This window comes from Melospiza georgiana, chromosome Z (assembly GCF_028018845.1).
Source record: "Melospiza georgiana isolate bMelGeo1 chromosome Z, bMelGeo1.pri, whole genome shotgun sequence".
NCBI lineage: Eukaryota > Metazoa > Chordata > Aves > Passeriformes > Passerellidae > Melospiza > Melospiza georgiana.
In genome coordinates this window covers 37629828-37655134 of record NC_080465.1, presented here as the reverse complement: position 1 = coordinate 37655134, position 25307 = coordinate 37629828, and positions in this window count along the sequence as shown.

Genomic DNA, 25307 nt, shown 5'->3' with positions numbered 1-25307 from the left:
ATTTATCTCTGGAGCACACCAGTATTAAATGAAAGCTCTTTGAAGTCAGTGATGTTGGTACCAGAGGAGACGACGGAATTGAGCCAAAGGTGTTTTTCTCCTTCAGGAATTTGCTTCCTTTTGATAGCATGGAGGGTGCAGGCTTGATTAATGTTATTCCTCTGGTAATAACTGAGATAGATTTTAATGACTGCAAACATAACAAATAAAAACTGAGGAAGAACAAAGTGATATTTGTTTCTGCATGTTTTGTTTGAATGTCTCTTATATCTTATGTTCAACTTAAAAAAAAAAATTAAAGGAAAACATATTTCTGTATTTACAATAAAATGTGAATGAGTAACAGTTCTTTGGATACAGTAACAGGTAATTTTGATTTATTAGTACCACAAAGATTATGGGCTTGGATTCAATCTTTACTTGAAAAGTTTCCAAATTTTGTAATATCCTTTCCTGAACTTATGCACATTAAATAAATTGAAATTGAGCAGTCTGAAGAAGCCACAGCAATAGGGACGTTCTTCATATGATCTAGTAACTATGTTTTTGTGTAACATGCAAAGCTGTACTTTCTTAAACAAACATCTGGCGTACTGTCACATCAAACCCACCATCTCTCCCTTTCTTTCCCACATGCATGTTGCCTCATAGTAGTATGGTTGCCTTAGGTTCTTGCAGAGTATTCCAATTAGGCATAATAAGACGTGATCCTCTATGATGAGGTTTGACACAATGTGATTGTGCTGGCTTTGGCTAGCATAGGTTTGTGGGGTTATTTTAATAGGAGTAGTAAGTGCCTATGTGTTGGATTTGTGGTGAAAATAATGTTGATAGCTCAGGGATGCTCTAGTTAATACTGAGCAGTGTTTGGACAGATTCCAGACCTTTTCTGCTCCTTGCACCATCCCATCAATGAGGAAGCTAGAGGTGTACAAGAAGTTGAGAGGGACACAGCTCACCCCAGCTGACCAAAGACATTTTGTATAGGATATGGCATTATGAAAATGGTGAAAAAAGAAGAAGAAGGAAGGACATTCAGACAAATGGTGTTTGCCTTTTCAAGTGCCTTGTTTTAACCCCAGCCATCAAATGAATCCCTTGGAGACACTTGCTCACACCACATCCATTTGGACATTGAGAGAGCCAGAAGGATAAAAGGTGGAAAACTCGCAGGTTGAGATAAAGACAGTTAATAGGGAAAGCAAAAGCTACACAAACAGAACAAAACAAGGAATTAATTCACTGCTTGCCATGGCAGCCACCCCCATCAACCCACAAGTTTTCTCACTTTTATCCTTTTGAATCCTCTGTGACACCATGTCAAGTAAAGGGGCATCTGTGTAGGCTCTGGTTGCTGGCCGGGGTTAGACCTGTCTACAAATTCAAACAAATTACCTGTGTTAAAACAAGCAGATATAATTTTCTAATCGATCTGCAAAAAAATGTTACATTGAATGTTAAAATGATTTTCATAATGATGCACACTGGCATTCCTAGCTGTGTTGTTTGGGGGAAAAAAGGCTACAGCTTCCAGCCAAACTTTAAAACTGATATAATGAACATAAAATTCTATGTTAGTTATTCCCTTAGGTGTATTGGGAACAGAATTAGGAAACTTTTTTTTTTAAATAAACCATGAAGGAATCTCATACTTCCTCCCATCAAAGACTTCTCTCTAAGATTTTATGTCAGCATTCTCCATGCCCCAGTGTCATGGATGTATCATTATGGAATTGTAGAATAATACCTCTCCACCTTCTCTACGGGAAAAATGCTGTCATGTGTTTGGAGATGCACAGATCCACTGGCACCTGAAAATGTACTCTAGGGAAGCATACCATATTCTTCCTCTGTTGTCCTAGTCTTTCTCAAAGTATTTTCTAACAACTTTGGTCAGAGATGAGATTCCTAAACAGAAGGAACTTTGATCTCGTTCAGACTGACTCATTCTGATGACACTCACTGTTAAGAGAGACCAGTTTTGTACACTTTCATGCTTGACTGTCATGTTTCCATGACATTGCAGTTGTTATATACCCATTTACTCCTTTCACATTAATGCTCGGAAATAAAATGACAGCTTACAGCACAAAGAACAAGTTTCCTCCCAATGGTTGTTTGTGGTTGTTCAGATTATCTTACAGCTCTCTTCCAAGGGTTTTCACATTGGTCTTGCAGTTGAGAACTGGGCTTAAAAAGGTAATGTTGAAACAGCAGTCTCACTGATGCTCTGTGTAGAGGCAAAGAAGCAGTCTTGTTTGCCTCCTATACAGGAGTATTTTTAACCTCCTTTGTGTAGAGACATAGAATTTTTAACGATGAAGTGTCTATCCATGAAGACACAAGATTACTCTCAGACTTACAACTCCTGGATGATCTCTCACAGTCTGCCTTCTGTTCTTATGCTGTCGTTCCAGAGACATTCATCCTCCAGGTATGGGTTTCACATGCTTTAAAGATCATACGGATTGCTACATGCGGATGTGGTCCTCTGCCCCGAGAAACAAATGTAAGAGTAAGCTATGCCAGCTGGGAACCTTGGGTATATTTGGCCTCTTTATTTCCTACCATTACAGCTGCTTCAACTGTAAGTGGCATGTTGACTTCTAACCTGTCCTGAGGCGCATAGCTAAAACCTGAAGCAGCCTTAAATGTCTTGACACAAATCTGCTTAGCTTAATGCAATGAAACTCAACTTCACTGCACTTGTACTACCTGCAATTAAACTGTTTCAGACTGTGTTCTGAGTACTTTTTTGGTATGAAATTTCATTTTACTTTTATTTTTTAACTTTAGTATAATGAAACTATATTTTGAAATTGATTTATTTTCTTTAAATGGAAAATTAAAACAAAATTAAAAGGAAATTATCTTGAACATATTTTGAAACACAGACACTCATTTCTTTGCAGGCTCCACATTCTTTGAAGACTAATTTCATATTTACTTCTTAGCTGAACATGCTTGAACTCTTTTCGCCAAACTTTGTATCCAAAATCTGTGTCTCATCTGGTCTTTATCTCACAGCTGTGATAAAGCGAAAGAGACGATGTTAATGATTTTAATTGAGGTTGATATTTTCTCTCTGAATCATTTAGAGATAAAGATTGCATAGCATATGCTCTTTTGATCTATTCAGAGAAACGCCGAGCTCCGTAGTTTGATGTCAAGATAATTAAAATAAGTGCCAGCAAATCTTTGAGAGCTATTAGAAACCTAAAGATTGAAAAATGGGTTGGAGGAGGGTCCAAAGTGGAGCACACATGGCTGAAGTATTCAGAAAAATCTGCTTCTGAATAATTCTGACTACTCCAGACCTCACCTGGAGTGCTTTGAACAGTTCTGTGCCCACCAGAAGAGACACAAGAGAGGCATGGACATACTGGAGAGAGAGCAGCAAGGGGCCACAGAGAATATTAAGGATCTTCAGAATTTCTAAAGTGATTAAAGGCTGAGAGAGCTGAGATTGTCAAGCCTGGAGAAGAAAAAGCTTTGATGGGATCTTGCCAATGTCTATAAATACTCAAAGTAGGGATGCAAAGAGGGGAGAGTTGGGTTCCTTTCAGTGATGCCCAGTGGCAGGACAACAGGCAAGGGGCTCAAACTGAAAATGATGTATTTCTTTCTGAACATTAAAAGACCCTTTTCCACTGTAAGGCTGTTTCAACCCTGGCTTAGGTTGCCCAGAAACAGTGCAGTTTCCCTCCCTGGAAATATTCATAACACCTCTGCTTTTCTAGGTAGTCCTGTTTGATTTAGATGATATCCCGAAGTCCATTTTGACCTTTGTCTGACTTCATTTCATCCCTTTTGAAGACAATTCACCATTTCTACGATCAAGAGCTACAAGAGTTTCACATATTTTAAAAATCTTATTTTAAACCTGATTTTAATTTAAATTTCTAATTTACCACGTGGTAAAAGATGTATCAAGGAGGATATTCTGTTGCTTACTGAAACCACACATCCTTCTTCTCTTGCTTGTTTTGGGAGCTCTTTGGAATTACTACTGTCTAACTCAGCTGCAATTTATCTGCTTTCAATTTTTTAAAAAAAATCTCATAGCTTTTGAATATAAATTTTTACACAATGTTTGGTCACTGATCCCTTGCTAGCCAAGTGTCAGGGTCACCTTGTATAAACACTTTATTCCTTTAGAGCAAGCATAGATCAGATTTGTTTTATATTCACCAAACTTTAATATGACAAAGAATTGTTTTTGCTAGTTCTGCAGAGTGAATCTGATTAGTGTCTCTGCTGATGTACACATAGCAACATATATAGCATGTTAATTAGTCTTATAGCTAACAAAGAAGGAAAATGTACTTTCTACTAATCATAAAGTCAGATTTGATGCAAAAGATAAGAAAAACAGCAAAAAGATAGACCTGAAGTGATCTAGGTCATCCACTTGACTGAAGATAGAAAGTTATACTAGTAGGCTTAGAAAGGACCCTAACAAAAGCATGATTTTTAGGAAGGAAAAAAAAATCACCTTGGGAAACAGGGTTAATCATAAATAATACACCAAGGCTATTTGAACAATCTTTGGCAGTAGTAAAAAGAGACTCAAAGGAGCTGGAATTATGAATTGGTTATTGCTGAGCATTGGGGGGAGCATAGCTGGAACCTACATGTTCAATTCTAGGAGCCATATTTTAGGAAAGAAATTATGAAGCATGAAAGGTCTGAGGCTGAAAGATCAACATGAATCAGAGGTTCAGAGATCTTAATTATAAAAACCACTCAGGTGTGGCCTTTGATATACAGACTCAAATAAAAAGAAATTGGAAACCATCTTCTAGACATATTTTATGGAGGACCTCGAAGATAACAACTGCTGCCAGACAGAGGTTTCAGCTAGTTAGTTACTGCTGAGGGCAAGTTATACACTGAAAACCAGTTGTTTCCTCACCATTTTCTCTCTTCTGTTACCTTGGGAGGGGGTTAAAATATTTTTAGGATCAAAGAATTGATTTCTTAGTGAAAATGATGTTTATTTAAAGTATAAAATGGAATATTTTATCTAACAAGCTAAGTTGACAAATTCTGTTGTCCTTCAAATGAATAAATAAACTTGAATAAATGTTAAATGGAAAAGGAAAAATATGTCAGAGCAGATTACTTTCTTTGAGTACCATCTTCATTCATCAGTATGCTTGTTCACAAATACCTGTTCACAAATAGCAGTGTCTAAAACTAGTAAGCAGGCATTATCCCTTTCCTAGATAATAATCTCAGCATTTTTGTCTGCCTTCAAGGATTTTTGCTGTGCTCAAAATGACTAGACAAACAAAAGAGGGCAGTATAAGGGCTCTCCTAGAGCAAAAGTTCTCTGAAAAGCATTTGCAACACAGCAAAGCATCACAAACAGAAGCATGAAATGCTATTCTTCCCTCATGAAATAAGGTAAAAGATTTATCCTTATAGGTACAATATAATGGTAGTGCCCATACCTACCACTGTAGCAACATTAACATGTGGGCAAAGATGATGCCAAAATTCCTTTTGCTACTTCACAAGAATTTAACACTCCTGCTAAATGAAGTAAATGAGTTTACTTGTGTGAACATTTGCCTAATTAAAAAAAAGATTTGCAAATACTGTTTTCATCCTAAGCTAGTATGAATTTCTGTATTCCTTGTGAATTTTGTAATAATTAAAAAAAACAAACCTAAAGTAAAATGAAATGCAAAAGAGGCTTTCTCTGCTGTTCCCCAAATACTGTTTTTCTTCCTAATGTGAAGCACCTTGGGAGTCAAAACTAAATTTTCATATGTCACCAGAAAACATATGGCAAGCTTTCCTTTCAGGATCTTGAAGCCAGAGACTTCCTGTAACATATTTATGCCATCTGATTCTATGACAGCGTATTCTCAAAAAGTAAATGGTTCACTCAGGTCACAAGTTCATTTTCTCACTCAGGAGAGGGGCGTCCTTCAGGTGAAGGAAAGGGAGATGACGAATTTTTACTGGGTTTTTTTTTCCTTAGCTGATTTCCTTAAAATTGTTTTGATTGTGGATTATGGTCTGGATGAGTGAAGACAAACTTTCCATATGTATCTATACTGAACTGTAGTGTAAAACAATAGGTGGGTGTAGTTTATTTTTTTTGATAAATGTGGAGAAACAAATTTCCTGTTAGTGCAATGGTCTCCTGTAGAGAGAAGTATTTAAGAGTGTCATGTCTGAGGATGAAGGATGCAGTTTGCATCATGGCTGCTCAAAGTAATTGAGCATAAAAGGAAGAAAGAATTTTTGTGTGATTATTTCTTCTAACCATGATGCTTAGTTCTTTTAAGACCTACCTCATCTACCTGAAAGTTAAGACATCTACCATCTGCTCTCTTGCTCTCTTCTGATGAACGTTGCTTGGGAAGAGTTTAGTCTTGATTTTTCAAGGAAATAACCAAGAAAAGGGCTTTTTTTGGGTTCATTTGCTTAAAATCTGACACAGAGAAAATTCTGGAAATTGAATGACAGATATGACCAAAACAAAACCAAAGCACAAATACTGATAATATTAATTGACCTTGTTCATATTGAAAGGCTTAGTAAGTTTTTATTAATTTCAATCCCAAACATCATAACTTATAAATAGAGAAAGTGAAGGAAAATTCAAGTATTCCTGAATCTCAAAGAAGTTCCTTCAATACCTCTTACGGAGGGGTTAATAGCTGACATTTTCAGCAAAGCCCTGATCCAATAGGCGTGTGCAAGACCACAGACTGAGGAGGGAGACAAAATCTAGTCTGTGCAGCAGAGACCTTTCCAGCTGATTTCCAGGATTGTTACTTATAGTCGAACCGTCATTGTAGAGGAGGACAATAACATAGTGGGGCAGAAGAAGGAAGAGTCTTTGGGTTTAGTTCTTGTTCCACCACTTATTTGTGTGTGGCTTTGGACCAATGAATGTCTTTCCTTCAGCTTCCCATCTGTGAAATGCAACCATAAAGGAAAAAAATGAACAATTAATCCACTTCCATGGACTGTAGCATTTTGACAAGTCCCTTTTATGCTAAATTAGTGTTTCCCATCATGACTCCCTTTATTACTATGCTAAGATACTCTATTAAAACATAGAAATAAAACATATGTAACAAAGAAAAACATAAAAGTCTCTTCTTTAGACAACTTGATAATGTTTTAAAATGCTACCATTTTGAGGTAGTTTGAAAATGTTCATGTTTAAGAGTACTCTAAGCAGCTGAGCCAGTTTCCATACGTAGGCATTTGTGCAAGAAACTGAATAGCAGTGTTGAAAAATAGGCAAGATAGGCTGTACAGAAAGCTGTATGTGGGCAGCATCAATTATAAGCTAAATATATGTGAGTAGCACTATCCATTTTAAACACAGAGATATACCACTAACTAGTTATTGATTATGACCCATAATTTCCATGCTTAAATTCCAATAATATATTAAAAATAAAGAAATAAAAAAGTTGGGTAAGATAAACTATTCTTCACTGCTTTTTTTTTTTTTTTTTTGTAGAAAAGCAATTTAAGTCTTTTTGCGTATGCAATTAATATTTCCATTACTCCATGTTAGAAAAAATTAATACAATACAGTAATGTGTTGGGGTTTTTCCTGCAATACAGCAAGATTTAATGAATTGAATGAACTTATATTTGAGCCCATCTGAGTGTATCTGAGGAAAGTATATTTTCTTCCTCCATAGTAAACTATGAGGGAAAATTACACCAATACATAAGGTAAACAAGCTTTATTTTTTGAGGCCAGCATCCACATCTCCTGTCTCTGACCCTATTGCATTCACGTTTTTCTTCCTTGTAAAAGGGGGCCCTTACATTTGAACAGGAAAGTGTTCTGAGTGTTTAACTTTGTCTTCACAGTTGAGATGATAGCACTTGTGCAATAGAGGAGAAATAGACTTCTGCAATTTTCTGCCTCTGAAGTGTAAGGACTCCAAATAATGCTCACTTCCTTTCTCTTGCCATAGAAAAGTAGTGTCTGTCATCAGTTGTCTATTACTTAACCCTGACCCATCTCCATAACTGCAGAATAGTTTTGACTTTGAACACAGTGATATCCATTCATTTAAAATCAGGAAACTAGTATGTCTTTAGAAGAAAAACCTGCCCCTGCTCCCATCCACAACAACCTGATGCCACATTTATTTTGATTTTTGATTTATATTGTTGTAGAAGTTCTCACGTTCTCAACATAGGCACAGATGGTACATAGAGAGGGTCAGGTTCACCAGGGAAATTTTTGTATTTTGTAAAATATGAGGACTAAACTTGGTGTGAAATCTTTCTTATTCGCTATGAATGGCTGACATTATATTGGTCAGTCAAACTTGTTCTGTATTAGCAGCAAAAACAAACCTTTCCCTATTTCTTGGAATTGCAGAATCTACTTTGTCTCATTCCCTTGTTACTTTGAAGCCTTGGAAAAAAGATTTCCTTTGTGTTAGCTCTGAACAATTGTCACTTTATTCAGGTTTTAGAGAACATATTTGGGAGAAAATAGCTCACGATTCATTCCTCTTCCCAAGCAACTTTAGATTTGTTGCAAATGAACAATTTATGATATAATTTCATACTTAATTTTTCCCCTTATGATATTACCCCATGTTATGTACAAAAGCTTGTAAAATAATTCCTTTCATGTTGAAAACCCATGTAATTTGCTTCAGATTGCTTTTCTGTCTCTGTGTGCCTTTTAGTGTCAATGTTCTCTTAGGTGAAACGAAATGACTGTCATTTGACATTGTTTCTTGGGGTTGGGAAGAATCCTAAATGATCTATTCCTGTATCCTGTGTCATAAAAAAAGTAGTAGGATTTACCAGCTTAGCATTCTTTACATTGTAGTTCTTCCCCTTATTTTCTCCTCCTCCATGCACATTATTATAACTCTTCCTCTTGAGCTTATCAGTACTTTTTTCAGATCCTTTTTGTCCCTCTTTTTGCTTCAAGCATTAATTTTCATGGTTGTGCCATGCTAAATTTTCTGCTTCTTTTATTTATTTACCTCCACTCCTCCTCCTTTCTCTTTTCAGCAGAAAGACATGGCTACTTTTTCACTGCTCTGAAATTTGCATTCCTTGTTGACAGACTCATTTCTGGTTAAATGTGAACATGTCTTTTCTTTTTTTCTTTTTGATACTTTCATGGTATCTTTTTACCTCACTTGTGCGTATGGGCTGTAATACCAAATGTGATGTTTTAATTTAAGCCACATATTTTCACCTCTTCAGTACAAGTGGCATAATTTTTTCTCTAGTATTTCTGTCATCTGTCCACTTCAGTTTGGATTTTATGAACTTTGTTTCATTTTGTCAGCATGTGGGTGTGGGAACTCAGAACTTTTTGGACCAATGCTTGTTTAACAAATATTCTGATTTTGGCTGAGACAGAGTTAACTTCCTTCACAGTGGCTGGTGTGGGGCTGTGTTTTGGATTTGTGGTGAGCACAGAGTTGATAATACAGAGATGTTTTTGTTACTGCTGAGCAGGGCTTGCCCAGAGCCAAGGCCTTTTCTGCTTTTGGCATTGCCACACTGGGGAGGAGACTGGGGGTGCTCAGGATGTCAGGAGGAGATGCAGCCAGGACAGGTGACCCAAACCGACCAAAGGGATAATCCAGACCATGTGACATCGTGTCGGTATATAAAATGGGGGGAAGAAGGAGGAAGGGAGGAAAGATGACATTTGTCTTCCCAAGTAATCATCATGCACAATAAGGGTCTGCTTTCCTGGAGATGGGAGAACACCTGCCTGCCCTTGGGAAGCAGTGAATGAATTCCTTGTTTTATTTTGCTTGTGTGGTTTTTGCTTTCCCAACTAAACTGTCTTTATCTCAGCTCACAACATTTTTGCCTTTTACTTCTCCAATTTTTTCCCTGTTCTCACTGGTGGGGAGTGAGCTAGAGGCTGAATGGGGCATGGCTGCTGACGGGTGTTAAACTGTGACCAAGTATTATAGGTCTGGAAGGGGCAGCTAAGTGTTTCATGTGGTAAGGAGGAGTGCTGTGCTGTCTGGCACAAATAAGGATTGGTTGTAAAATCTAATCCTAAAATCAAAACTGTTGTGTAGAACTTCTTGGGTGCACAAGGGTAGCATTGGTAGTTAGCCAGGTCTTAAGCTAAGGGTCATGAGAAATGCTAAGGTTAAACTAGTCTAGCTGGAATTGACTTGAAAATATAGTTCCATGTACTTGCCTCAACAAGCAACATCTGTACTGTGAACACCTGGAAAACTGCACAAGTTTTGAAAGAAAAACATGGAAATCTTTGATTCTTTCTTTGAATTGAGTACTTGTCCTTGTTTATTTTGAGGACCCACATTTTCATTGTGCTCAAAGGTAGAAAGAAAGAGGACAAAATGATCAACTGCATTGATAGTTTCCACTGTGATAGGCCTATATATAGGTTGTAGGACCAGATACTTCTGGAGGAAAGGTGGGATTCTATGAGCAACTTCTGCCTTAGGTGCTCAAAACTGGAAAATTATATCAAGGTTCTGAAAGGCTGAAATTGGCTCACTTATTGCCAAAACACTTCAGAGACTGATTTGGGAATTGATGCTTTTTTCTTTCAGCCAGCGCTGAATTCAAACCTTGGCACAGATTGTGGAACGGAGGAGTACTCTACTGTGGCACACTGGCCCACAAAACTCATCCTTTCCTACCATAAATCATTAAAGATCCCTTTGGAGTATTCAATGTAGGGATAGCAAAGTCAGTCTTGGACAAATGCCACTTTGAATTACACTGTTCTACTTGTCAGTTATCTCTTTAATTTTATATGAATGTGGGCTTACAGTGTGCTGTTAAACAGTTGTCAAGATCCAGCCAATAGCTGACAGCAAAGCAACCATTTAAAGTCAACCCATTGTCAAATGTCCAGATTTTCAGAGTAACTGTCCTGTTGCAGTTTGTGAATCTTTCAGGAAAGATCAGATTTTACAAGCAATGCTGTTTTCTGTTAGTAGTTTGCATACAGGGTTTGCTCTAAACAAACAGAAAAGAGATGGTGTCAGTGCCAAGGACTACACAATTTCAGGTGTTCTTACGGCTTTCTGAATCACTGGCCATTTGACAGGATCAGCATCAGTTCTCATAAAAATAAAAGTCGCTATGGTACTAAAGCAGGTTCTTGGTAGGTCTGTTTTACGCTTTACAAGACGTGCAAGCTTCTGACTGCAGCAGTGTATAGGAAGCTCTGCTTGTGTGGGAGGGTGCAGGCATTATAATTTTCCTTGTGCTAGTTGCATCTCATTCACATCTGATGAAGAAGTTGTGTAACTATATTAGAGAAGTTACTTGCTTGGAAGCTAGGAAGACCTGCTCAGAGCAGGATGAATTGGTCCAATTACAGTAGAAAGCTAATGCAGAAATATATCTTGTGAACTCAGCCTGCCTTGTGCTTGATCAGCCCCAACAGGGCAGGCAGAGGGTCGCCAAGTCATCTTTGTTTCCTGGTGTATTCCTAAACGTGTACCTTAACTGTGTAGACAGTAGCATTAAAGAAGTCAGTGACATCCAAGGCAGTGAATGTCATTAATTTCGGAATGACAGAAAATCTGTCTCAGAGCCTTACATTCCTGTTTGTCTTATGCTTAGTACTCAGGAAGGCAACTTGTTTGACTAGTCAGAAATACACAAGTTGTTTGGTTTTTTATATATTAACACACATTTCAATTTAAGCACATTTATATGCAAATTATCAAAATTCTCTTTGGTTTGGATGATTTTCATGTTAGGTCATTTAATGTCAAAACCAGCAACTTAAGACACACTTTTTAGCATAAAAGACCTTACAAGAGCACTTTTTGTTATGGCATGACATTTCATTGCTTCATATTAATTTTTATATTTTTTATGCCACTACATGTGCTAGTTGGCATATTGAACTCTAGTAACTTGATCTAAACTTAATGCATAGAATTTCATGGTAAGCACGTTGAAAATATGTCTCTATAGTTACCAATCTGAAAACATACAAAATACCCCTCTCAAACTCATCCAAAACATTTTAAACATACCTACGTTTTCTCAAACAGAGGGTTGTACATGCCCAAGACAAGCAACAAGACACAGTGACTACTAAACACATAAATCTATAAATCACAATTACTTCTATAGCTTGTACAGCTCTGTCTGAACACCTGAAACAATGTTCACAAGAAAAAGTCAATTTAGGAATATAATGTGATAGTTTATAATCCCATCTGCTGTGGTCAAAGTCAGGAAGTATGGTCCTTCGTTTCAGAGAGCTGCTAGTGAGTGACACCTGAAGTGTCTGAGCCTTCTCCTCTTCCCCTGAGTGACCCGTTTCTTCTTGAAACAGGAGTCTGGACTACAGGATGTCTAGCCCAAGGCTCTAAGTTCCACATACTTATTTTCTCTTGGAAAAGAGAAATCAACTATTTACATTTCTACTCTTGAGTACCTTTGTCACACTGTTAGATGCTGGAATCTCTTAGACAGGTGACTTACATAAGGGTTTTAGTGAGAAGATACTGCAATGCAGTTAGCCCTTGTCATGAGTAAATAAGAAACTGAGAAGAATATTATTTTGAAAGACAGTGTACGTCTGGTTTAGATATGCTTTCTATATGTCAAAACAATTTCAATATAGAAATGCTGTGATTAATAAGAGCAATTTATAATGTTATGGCATAATAACATAGTGGTATAATAACATATAATGACAATAGGACCTGGGGCTCAGAGGTATCACTTTGAGCTAAATATTGCTGCAGACACAAATATGTGCAAGTAATGATGCTGGTGTTTTAAAGAGGATGTAATTCAGTCAAAAAGGCTAAAAGGGATTACCAGACAGCATGTATTGACAGAAGAGTTAACAGGGAAACATGGAAGTAAACTGCTTCAGCAAAAGGTCATTAGATGTTGGGAGGCGAGGTAGAAAGCTTTCTAAGCAGCTTTTACAGGACATGTCTGAAGAGGGATCATCTCACACTGAGTCATTGCAGACAATATTTTCTTTAAGATTTTTATCTTTAGAATTTCAAAACAGCCTCCTGTTCTCTTTGAATCTTTACAATAGAAGATGAGACTACTATGAGTAACCGTGACCTATCACAGATTGGATGCTGTTGACTGAAGTATGTTCATAACTTGGAAAAGTGAAAAATATCTTGTCAAAACTTCTGCCTAAGTCTTTTCTGTTGGAAGAAGCCACATATTTTAGGACTCAAGGACAGATTTCAGACAATGTGGTAAGGTCTTCCAAAACTGACCAATGCACTTCATGCAAATATGTGTTTTCCTGTGACACAATCCTTGCAGCAGATCCATAAAAAAAAGAGTTCAAGGTAACAGCCTGACTGGCAGGAATGCTGTTGAGCTGAAAATGACAGTAACTTTCATGGCAGGAAAGGAAACCAAGAGGGAAATCAGTGTGGGCTTAAGAATGACTATTTTGTTTTTCAGGTCTTTGAGTTCATGTTAGCTTATGTACCTGAGATAAATCAAAATATTTAATTTTCCCCCCTATATAGTGCTGAAGAATTTGTCTCTTGATTGCAAATCTTGTGAGCTTTTGTTGGTCTCTTTCTTTACCTGAGAACTGCTATATTGAAATCAATATGCCTCTGTAAAATGTTCCAGCTTCTGTGAAACACTGAATATTTAATGAAAATATATTTACCTGTACATCTTCCAATGAGTTCTAATGAGAACCACATAAAACATTTCTGAACCACTAATACCACTAAGATTCAGAGAATAGATGACCTTCCCCCTCTTTTTTTTTTACATTTATGTTTATAAGATTTGACATTAACTGTGTTTTCTGTCACAGTGAGACTTTAAATGACACATTTTAGCCTAGCTTTTGCTCCTTAAATTCAGGCTTCTTATTTTCCCTATATTGGTATGTAGAAGCTCTGTTTGCCTGGAGCTTTTCTTTTCAGTGTAGTGCCCTGATTTTTCTTTCTTTTTTTTCCTTCATAGCTTTGACATCTTGGCTGCTGAGTTTGCCTTGCTTCTTGCAGTAAGACAGAAATTAATTAATCTACTTTTCTAATTGCACAATCAAAATAAATGATGTTGACAAATGAGAAGACACAGAAATGACATGTACATCTTGGATGCCTAGATAATGTCCTACAGTAATTTTTTCATATAAATTGCATGCTTAATTAATTGCTTTAAAATGTCCACATATTTTTGTGCAAATACATCTTTGCTTGTGAGTCATGAAAAGGAAAGACAAATTAAATTGCCCTCCCACATATGAAAATGTTGCCCTTAGAATAGCCTAGCTGTGCTTGGTCATCCGCTTTTTTCCCAGTCATGGTGATAAATTTGGATGGAATCCTTACACTCTGAATTGCCACTGGGAATCCAGCAGATTTAATTTTCCCCTGAGTTACTGGCATGTGAGGTTTTGTTGTTCGATTAACTTGAACTCATATGACTGATAAATAAATATCTTTTGGCTTTGAAGAAAAATTGTCTCAGCAAGATGGAAAGAATTAAATAAACTGGCTAAACCAAGGAAATGAGGGATTTTTTTTGCACTTCTATTTGCATCTTTGAGTTACTCAGTGGCTTGAATTATTCATTTGTAGCTAAATGCACAACTGCATCATATACAAATATCCCTAAACCAAGATTAGACATCAATCTGTTCCAATAAACAAAGGTTAATTTATAAAGATGACTACAAAGAAATGACCTTCCTTTTTAGTTAAAAAAAATTAAAAAAATCTGCAGGTCAACTAGTCATAGCTCTTTCCTTTTATTTCCTAAAAGGAGTGGACTGAAGTTGGAAACAAAACTACAATATATTTTGGAATGATGAATTTTCTTGTAACACAAACCTGTCTTTTTTTCCTGTTGGTTGTGTGTGGAGGTTTTGTGTGTTTTCTTTTTCCTTTGGTGTGATTTTTTTTTTTTTTTGTAAATTTATGTAATCTTAAGGAACAGAAGGCTAGCAGTGCTCCCTCCAGTTGTTATACAAAGATAATCCGTAAACCTTTCACTCCTGGATTTACTGTGAGGTGTGGGTGTGAAATATCTGTGTCTTGAGTTTGGGAAGAAGAAGAATATATATGGAGACGCCATGCTTAAAATTGCCTTGTCCTTCTCAATAATGTGTGGAACTCCCACTGTAGAGCATTGTGTTTACTCAGCTCAGAAGAGGAAACACAGTCTGTACTCTTCATTTAGGAGTAAGTCTTAAAAAGATGATTTTTTTTTAGATTAAATTGACTAAATTTAGATTAAGTAGAGATCATAGAAAACATCTTGAGATTTTAAAGTGATTTCTTTCCCATGCCCTCAATATTATTTTTCCATACCACTACTCATGTATCACTAAACAGGAAAAGATCAGCTTGCAGATTTTTGCTAAAACAACAGAAGCTTCTTTTGCAGCTTGACTGGCTCCTTCCGTATCTATTGCTTCTGCAGCTGCTGCTGGAAAAGCAGCTGCTCCCTTCACATGCTCGGATGCTGAGGCTGCACCTTGAGCCTTGCTGGCGGCTCAGGTGGCCGCAGAGCTCCTCGGCACGTCAGAAGCAAGCTCAGGGCTGTGGCCCTTCTGAAAGGGCTGCCTGCAAGGTCACCAGAGACCTGAGTGAGACACGGGGCTTCTGAGGACACTGGACTGGCAGGTTTTGGCCGCAGAAATGTGCTCTGCAGCCTGCAGTCCTTTACCTATGAAGTCTTGTAGTCCCAAAAATCAAAGCCCAATTTAACTATTTAAGGAAAATATTATTTTGGCTCATGCTTGAGCCAATTGACATCAACCATTCTGTGCAGAAGAATGAATGAAGGGTAGAGGAAGCAGCTGTCAATGAACCTCAGCCCCACAACAGAGGCCAAGAGTGTGAGATGCACAGCTTTTACCCGAGCTAGAATAAAGCCAGGACACATGGGTGCCTCAAGAAGAGTAGCCTGACAGAATTAAACCCAGGTGTCTGTGATCAGACACTATCAGGAAGGAATGTGGGCACCTCATGAAGCACTAGTCAGTTTTGATTGATGCGTACTGCCCAAACCAGGTCTTCAAATACTACAGCAAATTCACATTAGATTTGGAAAACTATAATAAATATGTCCATTAGCTTTCCTGAAAAAAGTGATAGTGACCTGGCCTGAGTATAAACAGTATGAGGGAGCTTCCTGGTGTGTTCAATGAATTTGAGACATATATTTTGTGTCCTCAGGTTTTTTAGGGTTTGAAACTCTGAGGAAAATTTTTTCAGAACACACATTTCAAATGCTTAATGTGTTGATAAATAAAATATATATTTAAAAGAAAATTTATAAAATAAAGGTATGGATAAAATTTTAATGAGAATAAAGTTTTCTTGATAACAGATAATCAAATTAATTTTAGATTATACCATGAGGCCCCTCTTCTAGTTTGGTTTCATCCAGAAGACATCTAGTTCATGTATTTGAACTGAGATTTCAAGAAAAGTGTTGTAAGTGGGAACAACCTGAAGTCACTTCCCAAAAACATCCCTGACTTGAATTAAGATGTTAATGGAGATGCATTATTGGTTGTTATTCATCATTGCTACCAATGTCTAGTTCATTCATTGCCAGCTAATACTAGAAACAAGTAAATCCCACATTGGGAGTACTCTTCAGAGACTTGTTAAGGAATCTGCTTAAATGACTAGCTGCTAGGTAATAGTAATCCCCCCACACTCCATATCCACATTTCCCTTTAACCCTAATATTAGATTGAGTTTAAACTTTCTAATGTGATGTAAATGAAGACTGCTTTTTACCTTTGAGGTTATAATGACAAATGTAAGAGAAGATAACAATTTCTTTGGCTTAATCATGCATATCCTAACCATAAAATTAGGTGTATGTGAACTAATATAAGCAAGGTTATTTAACTTCCACCTTTTCTAGGAACTTAAGGAGCCAGTCTCAGAAAATGTCAAGCATTTTCTCTGCTGGCATTTCTTAAAGTGCCCATGGTGAAGCACTTGCTGGAATTAAAAACAGTTACAAACCTCCTAGATACAATTTATTCTTTATACTATAAAAAGCTGGAAGGAAAAACTATTCCTTGAATTTGATGCTTTAGGGGATGATAAATGTGATTTTTAAGGATCCATCCATCTCCAAAAAGCCAGTACTGGGTTTGAAATATTGAATTAGGGGTTTTCATTTAAGGTATTGTACAACATCACCCATATTGCTGGCCAAGAGCTGTTTACTTCTAATGACAAAGTTAAGATGCAGCGTTTTGCTGGACACCTTGGGCTGGCCCTGAGAAGGGGATCAGGAGGTATGCAGATGCACTTGTCAGGCAGGGTAACACTTGCTGGCTTGGGGCTGGCTTCCCTGCAGCGCTAGGCGGAAAGGCGGCAGTAAAGGCTGCTACTTTTCTGCCTGCAGTTTTAAAGACAGTGATCTCAGTTATTACTGCTCCTTGAAGCTTGCCAGTCTTAGAAAAATCTACTGAGCAGTTTAACGCTTCTCTTATAAAACACCACGTCAACAGGTTTTCAGGTGGGTTCTGCAGCATCCATGTTGCCACAGCTGTACTTCATTCAGGCAGCACCTAAACTCTCATCTTGAGAACCAGTGTGAGTTTGCTTGCTGCAGGTTCAGTGTCCAAAGAGTCTAAAAATAAGTTACAGATACTAGTTTCCTGATTTTGAATGACTGGCTACCACTATGTTCAAAGTCAAATTATTCCTTAGTGTTTGGCAGTTTACATGTCAATTTTCCCACTGCTATCAGAGCTCAGCCATAGTGCAGGCCCAGCACTGTTGAAATAACTCTTTACCTGAGGAAATCACAGATTATTTGGCAGCTGTATGTGCTGATTAATGAGAATGTTTACTCCTTATTTAGGGATTTCACCACATGTAATTCCATAGATGTAGCAAGGGGCCACAATATAGACTGTGTTGTTAAATGCGTGTGTTTCTACTTTGCCAAAGGTGTGAAAAAATAAAACGCTGTTTTGATTACCCAATTAATAAGGTTACATAGGCTCTGCTAACAAACCAACTGCAATGAGTGAATTCTCTCTTTCAGTCTTGCATTTTCCCATGTGTTAACAACAGTACTTTCAAATTAGGTGGCTTTCTGCCTATAATAGCCCAAATCTCCGTATTTTTGCTTCTAAAGTAACATAACCTAATTTTTAAAGTATGATTCTGTTATGGTGAGCATTTATAGGACTCCTTCTCAGCCATAGGCATTGACAAAACTGGTTGCTCTCTTATTCCACTTAGTTGCTATCTGTTGCAAGCCAGAGGTTAATCTCAGAGCAATGTAGGAGTATTGACTTTCAGACTGCACTGCTTTTGCTAGTGCAGTTACTGAGACAGTAATTTGAGACCCACAACATAAGTAGAATGAAAAATTTGCATAACTGAATACAGAGGGAAAAAAATCACTATGGCCTTAGTACTGAAAATATGCATGGCTGCCTAAGAGTTCATGTTATTTTCTCTTCAGTAGGACCAAGCATTTGCTCAACACTGAATGTGTTGCATAAATGTTCCCAAATAAAGATGTCTGCCTTATTTTCCAATAGAGCAGAAGGGTCCTCAACAAAAACCTAACAAGAATCCTCTCCCCAAAACAAAGAGAAGGAGGATGGGGAAACAAGCTAGTTTGATTTTGTCATATTTCATTTCAGTATATAATTTTTTCAGAGTAAATATCTGTCAGCAGTCCTGCTTTCCTTTTTGAAAGACTTCTGGGCTTTTAGGTCCAGCCTTCTGGCACTCTAAGCAAAATTGTGACATGATTCTTTTCATTAAATGGTTGACAACTATATCAAATTAGAAAACTAGCCTTTTTCCTCCACTTTGGAGAGTTGTTTCATTGGATACCCTTTTCAAAAAACCACCTAAATATTCTACCTCAATGATTTCAAACCTCCTCAGGTCTGAAATTGCCTGAATAATCCTCCCATTCTAAATTCTGCTGCCTTTTTTTTTTCTTCCAAATCTTCTTTACTTTGGAATAGGTGGAAGAAGCTGGAAAAGTGTAACAGAGTTTTTAAATAAAATCAGTCTGTCCTGATACAATAGTCACTCATGCTATCCCAGGATCTTTAATGGCTACAGCAGAAGTTAACTAGCTTTTGACTCTTCAGGGGTCTTGGAAGAATCTCATGGGAACAGGCCCTGCAGGGAAGAGAGATCCAAGAGCATTGGTTGATATTTAAGCACCACCTACAAGCTCAGGAATGATGCATCCTAATGGACAAGACATTAGGCAAAGACTGGAAGAGATCTGTGTAGATGAATAAAGAACTCCTGTCAGCTGCTCTATCACTAAGCAGAAAATAGCCAATAGATGGAGGCAGGCTCAGACCACTTGGAATGAACAGAAAGAGGTTGGCAGTGTAAGCAGAAATGAGACAAGGATGGCTAAGGCTTACCTGAAATTAAATCTGAACAAGGACGTAAAGCCAAGGAAGTCAAGGACAAGAAGAAGGGCTTCTTTAAGTACTTCAGTAACAAAAGAAACACCAAGGAAAATGTAAATCTGTTACTAAAAGGAAGTGGGACCCTGTTGACAGAGGACCCAGAGGAGGCAGAGTTAGTGAATGCTGCCTTTGGTTTGGTCATCACTGACAAGACCAGCCCTCAGGGATCTCTGACCCAGGAGACTGGGGACAAGGAAGGCTTGAGTGGAGACTTTCCCTTGCCCAAGGAGGACTGAGTTGGAGTCAGGCAAACCTGGCATCCACAAGTCCATGGGCCCTGATGGGATGGACCCACAAGTGCTGAGAGAGCTGATAGACACCAAGATGGGGAATTTACAGCCATCTTTGAAATGCTGTGGTGAACAGGAGAAGTGCCTGAGGACTGGAAGGAAGCAAACATCACACTGGGCATAAAAAGGGAAAGAAGAACTCAGGAAACTACCAGGCAGTCAGCCTTACATTAATCCATGATGATTCTGGAGGCCATTTCTATCCACATGGAGGACAGAAAGATCTTGAGGAGTAATGAGCATGGATTAATTGGAGGTAAAACATGCTTGAACGACCTGTTTGCCTTCTATGATGAAACAAATACCTGAAAGGATGAAGGGAGGGCAGTGAAGGTCCAGCAGAGGGTGACAAAGGTGAGTAAGGGACTGGAGTACTTCTCTTATGAGCAAAAGATGTAGGAGCTGGTTCTGTTCTGCCCTGAGAAGACACAAGTGAAAGGGGATCTCATCAATGTCTGTAAGGATGTGAAGTGAGGGTGTCAAGAGGATGGAGCCTGTTCTGCCAAGCTTTTTTCTGTGCCCAGTGGGACAAAAAACAGTGGGCAGGAATTGTTGCATAGGAAATTCCACCTGAACACAAGGAAGAACTTAATTTCTGTGCAGTGACTGAGCAGTGGAACAGATTTCCCAGAGAGGTTGTGGAGTCTCCCTCATTGGGGAGATTCAAGAACTGCCTGGATACAATCTTGGGCATTGTGCTCTGGGATGATTCTGCTTGAGCAGGGAGGTGGGACCAGATGACCTGCTGTGGTCCCTTCCAACCTAACCCATTCTGTGGTTCTGTAAAGTGCTTTGAGACACCTCCTTATTAACTCCCTTTATTCTGATTTGAAACCTCCTTTTCAGGAGTGAATTTGACATTCTTCTGAACATGCTGTTACACTCATCTCTGCCTCCTTTCACCATAAGTTCTGGAGGTTCATTGTTGTGGAAAGTGCATACTATCATCAGTTCTACTCTGCTATTTTAGTGGTTTTGTCAAGTGCCTCTTGTGCTATTTCAGTTAGTTTCCCTTGTTATATCTGAATCAGTACATGAAGGATTTCACAGACTTGAAAGAAGTAGTGCTGCTATGAAACAGCTAGAAAATAGAAAGACAATGTTTCTGAGACATAACTATATGGAAACAAAATTATTTCAAATTTTTACAAATATCTAGGGAACTTGCCTTTTAGTTTTTTCCTGATCCATGTACGTTCTTCATCTTCTTCCATCAGTATAATATACATGCATAGACGTGAAAACGTAGTGAACAGCAAGCATATATGGTTGTGAAATCCTGTCAAGAATTTTGGTTATCATTCTGATGATAACCTGAAAAGGTTATTTAAAAAAGTCACAGAACTTATTTTTCGGGCTCCTTTTTATAATGACATAATATTACAATGACATGAAAAGCCATTGAGAAGGGACAAGAGGCCTGTTATGAGAAACTAAATAGTCACTGTTTTCTTTTTACTGCTTTTCTTCTGACTCCAGATACATCTATTTTGGAGGATGAAACAGTTTCTAGGACTTGGAAGGAGATAAAGAGAAAGATGCTAAATGAAAATGGTAAGAAAAACAGAATATTAAAGGACTTCAGCATAAATACATTTGCCTTTCATTACAGTATTTTCTGAATTTAGAAAGAATCAATTTTAGAGAGAATTTGGAAGTAAATGTATAAGGCTGACCTATAGTGAAATAAAAAAATAAGTGATGTGTTGGAGAATTTTGCTCAGAAATGGCTTAAAAGGCAGCTGTGAGGAGCAAATTCTCACAGCCTGTTTCTGTAAACAGCTAAGTTCTCAAGCCTGTCTTCAATAACATGGAGGCATTGAGAACTTTCATAACAGGGTGAGAAAATATATCTTGGATTCAATAACAAACCACAGGTATTGAAAACAAAGGGAGGGGTTAGTGTTTGCTCTGCAGCCTATTGTGAGCGTTTTGCCATACGTACGATCTTAATTAACACGGTTATAAAAACGTGCCTTTTGGATCAATAAATCTGGAGTTCGATGCTGATCAACAAGGATCGGTCATCTCCCTTCACTTTCAACAGTGAATTTATCTGTAGAGTAATATGAATTTAGTTTATCAATGTATTTTTGGTTTTGTTATAAAAATTCTTAATTACTGTAAATCATGTCATAAATCAAACATCACAGAAAATTAGGAAATACAAGGAAAATTTATTCTTCCTTTTATTTAGGCAGGGAAAAATCAGGAATACTAACTGAAGGTTTGGGTTGGTCTTTTTTTTCCCCCCTATGTCTATGGAGCCATAACCCGGTGTTTCTAGAGCTCAGAGAATGCAAGATTAAAAGGAAATGACATCATATCAGTTGAAGACATTCCATGAAGCAAATCCCTTCCCTGTGAGCTCCAGACAGGAGAGGGCAGGTGGAGGTCACTAGGCCTGTGTCTTGGCAGGTCCATGCAGTTGTAGTGCTGTCTTTGCTGAGTGGAAATCTGATCTGCTTAACAATGAAAAACAGCTTTGGGGAAAAATAGTCTCATGAATGCTTGCTTTTATAAAATGTCTGGACAAAAATCACCGGAGATGTAGAAAAGAGCTCTGCCTTTGGGAATGTTGGTGAACGGGGACATCTCAAAGATGGGTTTAAACACATGTCTAGACATAGCTGCCATGACAAACTTCCCACCCCCTCTTCTCCCCTATTTTTACTTTTCAGACCCTTCTCAGCAGCCTTGGTTAGCCATACACCTATTAGTGATATAACTGTGTCTTCACAGAAGACAATATATTGAATAACTTTTTTTAACTTTCTATTTAGATTTCAAGGTAAAACTTCAATCTTCTGGGAGCTTCTCACAGGTTTGTTTAATACACCTGTCAATCTCACAGCCCCTTCTCTGCCAGCTAGGTAACTGTTCTCTTTTTAAAAGGACTGGTTGTGTTTGTATGCCAGTGAATTTGAAAAAGAACAAACTGAGCATGACTGCAGTACACCAAAAATTATGAATTTTATTCAAGCATGTGTGGAAAAGAATGTGAGGAAAACATGTATGTCATGTAACCAATATGAAAAGACATCCTTCTGGATGAAGAAGAATATTGGTAACTCGCACTAGGACAGTTCTTTTGTGTGTGTGTGCGTGTGTGTGTGTGTGTGTGTGTGTGTGTGTGTGTGTGTTTTGCTTAGTTAAAGCCTTCCTTCAAGACAAATACCAAAAATATCTCTCCAGTATTTCCAGTATTTCTTTCTTATAAAATTATTGTGGTCAAAGTCTGCACTGTTAAGTTACTGCCCACAGTAAAAAACCCTTAAAAATCTCTTTCTGAATGAGACAAGATATGTTCCTTCCTTAGATCTCTCAGCTGCAGGAACATGTGCTCCTTTTTGCTCGAAGCACCACTGGAATACATTTTTTTCCTTCTGAATATAACTTATAAGTGAACCTACTTGTTTTTGTGGCATTTGATGCTTGCATTTGCAATGTGATTGTCCCTTAGTCCCCAAAAATTAGTTTTGTGGCTCTTTTCCTTCAATGTATTTCTCAAACATTAATTTTATTTATTTCCATATAAGAAGTTGTAGATGATTGATTAATCATGTAATGACTGCAGATAGTTTAAAATTGAGAAGCAAATTGCTTTCCTTGGTTTGGAAAAGAAAGAAAGTTTTAGAAAGATCATCAGTTAGTTACTTTGAAACCCAGCATTGTCAATTGGTGTGTTTAAATTCTGTGGTGTCCTCCAAAGTTTGGATATTTCCAGCTTTTTCACTGGGTTTGATCATAAAGACTATTTCCAAAAGCACTAAAAAGACCCTTGCAGAAAAGCCATATATAAAGGATCTTTTATGAAGACCTCATCTAAAAAAGAAATAAGGAATGTACTTAGTACTATGTTGAAATGGTTGTCATATACCGACACTAGTTGCAGTTGTTATGTGTGCATTAATTTTTTAGTGGGAGGCATGAAAATACCTGGTAACTTTCATTGATTAAGACATAAGCCACAATACAATTTTATTTGTACTTCTTTAAAGAGAAACTATTTATATTGCTCTAGAAAAGATGTGATTGGATGGCTGAGGTTTGCCTTTTGACTTACAGTCCCCAGTGAAAGATGTGGTATTTGATAGACCATATTGATTCTGGGGAAACCCTGCAGTATATTAAGAAAATAATGTAGGCTTTAATGAGCTAACGTGCTCTCTGAACTAAAAAATTGAAAGAGAATTAAGAGATGGCAATCATGGACACTGAAAAGGCAGATGTTTGAGAAGATCAGAGTAATAAGCTTATCTCAACAATTATTCTCAAAATAATCAAAGTGGAGATAGTTCCTTGTTCTATAACATGCTGACCCAGATCTTCAACTGCCATCAATTGGTTTAGCTTGGATAGTTTCAAGGAGCTGTCCTCTCAGCTTAGCTGAGATTTACAGCAGCTGGCTGGGCTCCAAGCACTTATTTGCATCCCATTTTATTATAGTGTACTATTATTGGCAATGCAATCACAATAGCTGACTTTCATGTGTAGAAATCTTATGGTTCAGTAGCACAGAGGACAACTGAAAATGCCCCATGCGGGTCCAATCAAGCAGCAACTTGGAAATGCATAACTGCAACTTCTGTACTCTCTTAAGGCTGAAATTCCAGGAGTGAAAGAACTGAGGTGCTTCAGAATGGCAGAGGCTCTGTGCGGCTGCATCATGTCATAGACTTGCTCTCCTCTTCTGCCAGCCTCTGCATCGAATAACTGAACTAATGTAAAGTACTACATATCTATCTTACCTGGCTTACAAAACAGCCTTTATCACTCCTGCAAGCTTTTTACACTCAAAACCCTTTTGCAGCAGAAAGCCATGCACCTTACATGTGAAGCCAAGTCTAATGTCTTTCATTAGTCTAATGAAAATCTTAACAGTTTAACTGAAGAATATAAATAGCCCAGTTGCAATGATACTATCATGTAACCAATGCTTACAGATCAAAAGCATTAACTCTTGTAGTTAAAATGGCACAAAGACATACCTCTTGAAGTTAAAATGGCACAAAGACAAACCTCTTGAAGTCTACTCTTCAGGCAGTGATGAGCTCAGCCTTCCACTAACCTTCTGGGCCCTAAGGTCAATTGTAGCTTCAGTCTGAGGACTTTGGGGTATGGCCCATCACCAGTATCCTAAGCTATTTGCAGGGGAAAGGTGGGGTTGATCTCAGCAGTTTTTTCTTTTCCTCTAGGATATACTAGTGGCTAATTAGCAATAACTTTGTAGCTTGCCTTCCCTTCACTGATCTGAAAGGTCATATTATGCCATACAAGGTATGTTTCACTCTTTGGATATTTGTCCTTTTTTCTCTTTATTACCATGAGAAGTGGTTTTACCCAGCTCCCAAGGTGACCAGGAATGACTGGTTAGCTGCCTCTAGGCTATGGCATCTTGTACTGCTCTGTGCCAGGGCTTTGAAGGCCCCTGATGCCATCTGACTCCATCGCTTTTCTGTGCTTCATTTCTTTCTAAGTCACAGTAATCTGTCTCCATATAGATTAACAACTTTATTACTGCTTTTATCTACTAAACACATATCTCTGCATAGTGATAGCTATTTTAACACAGTTTACTTTCAAAGCTGAAC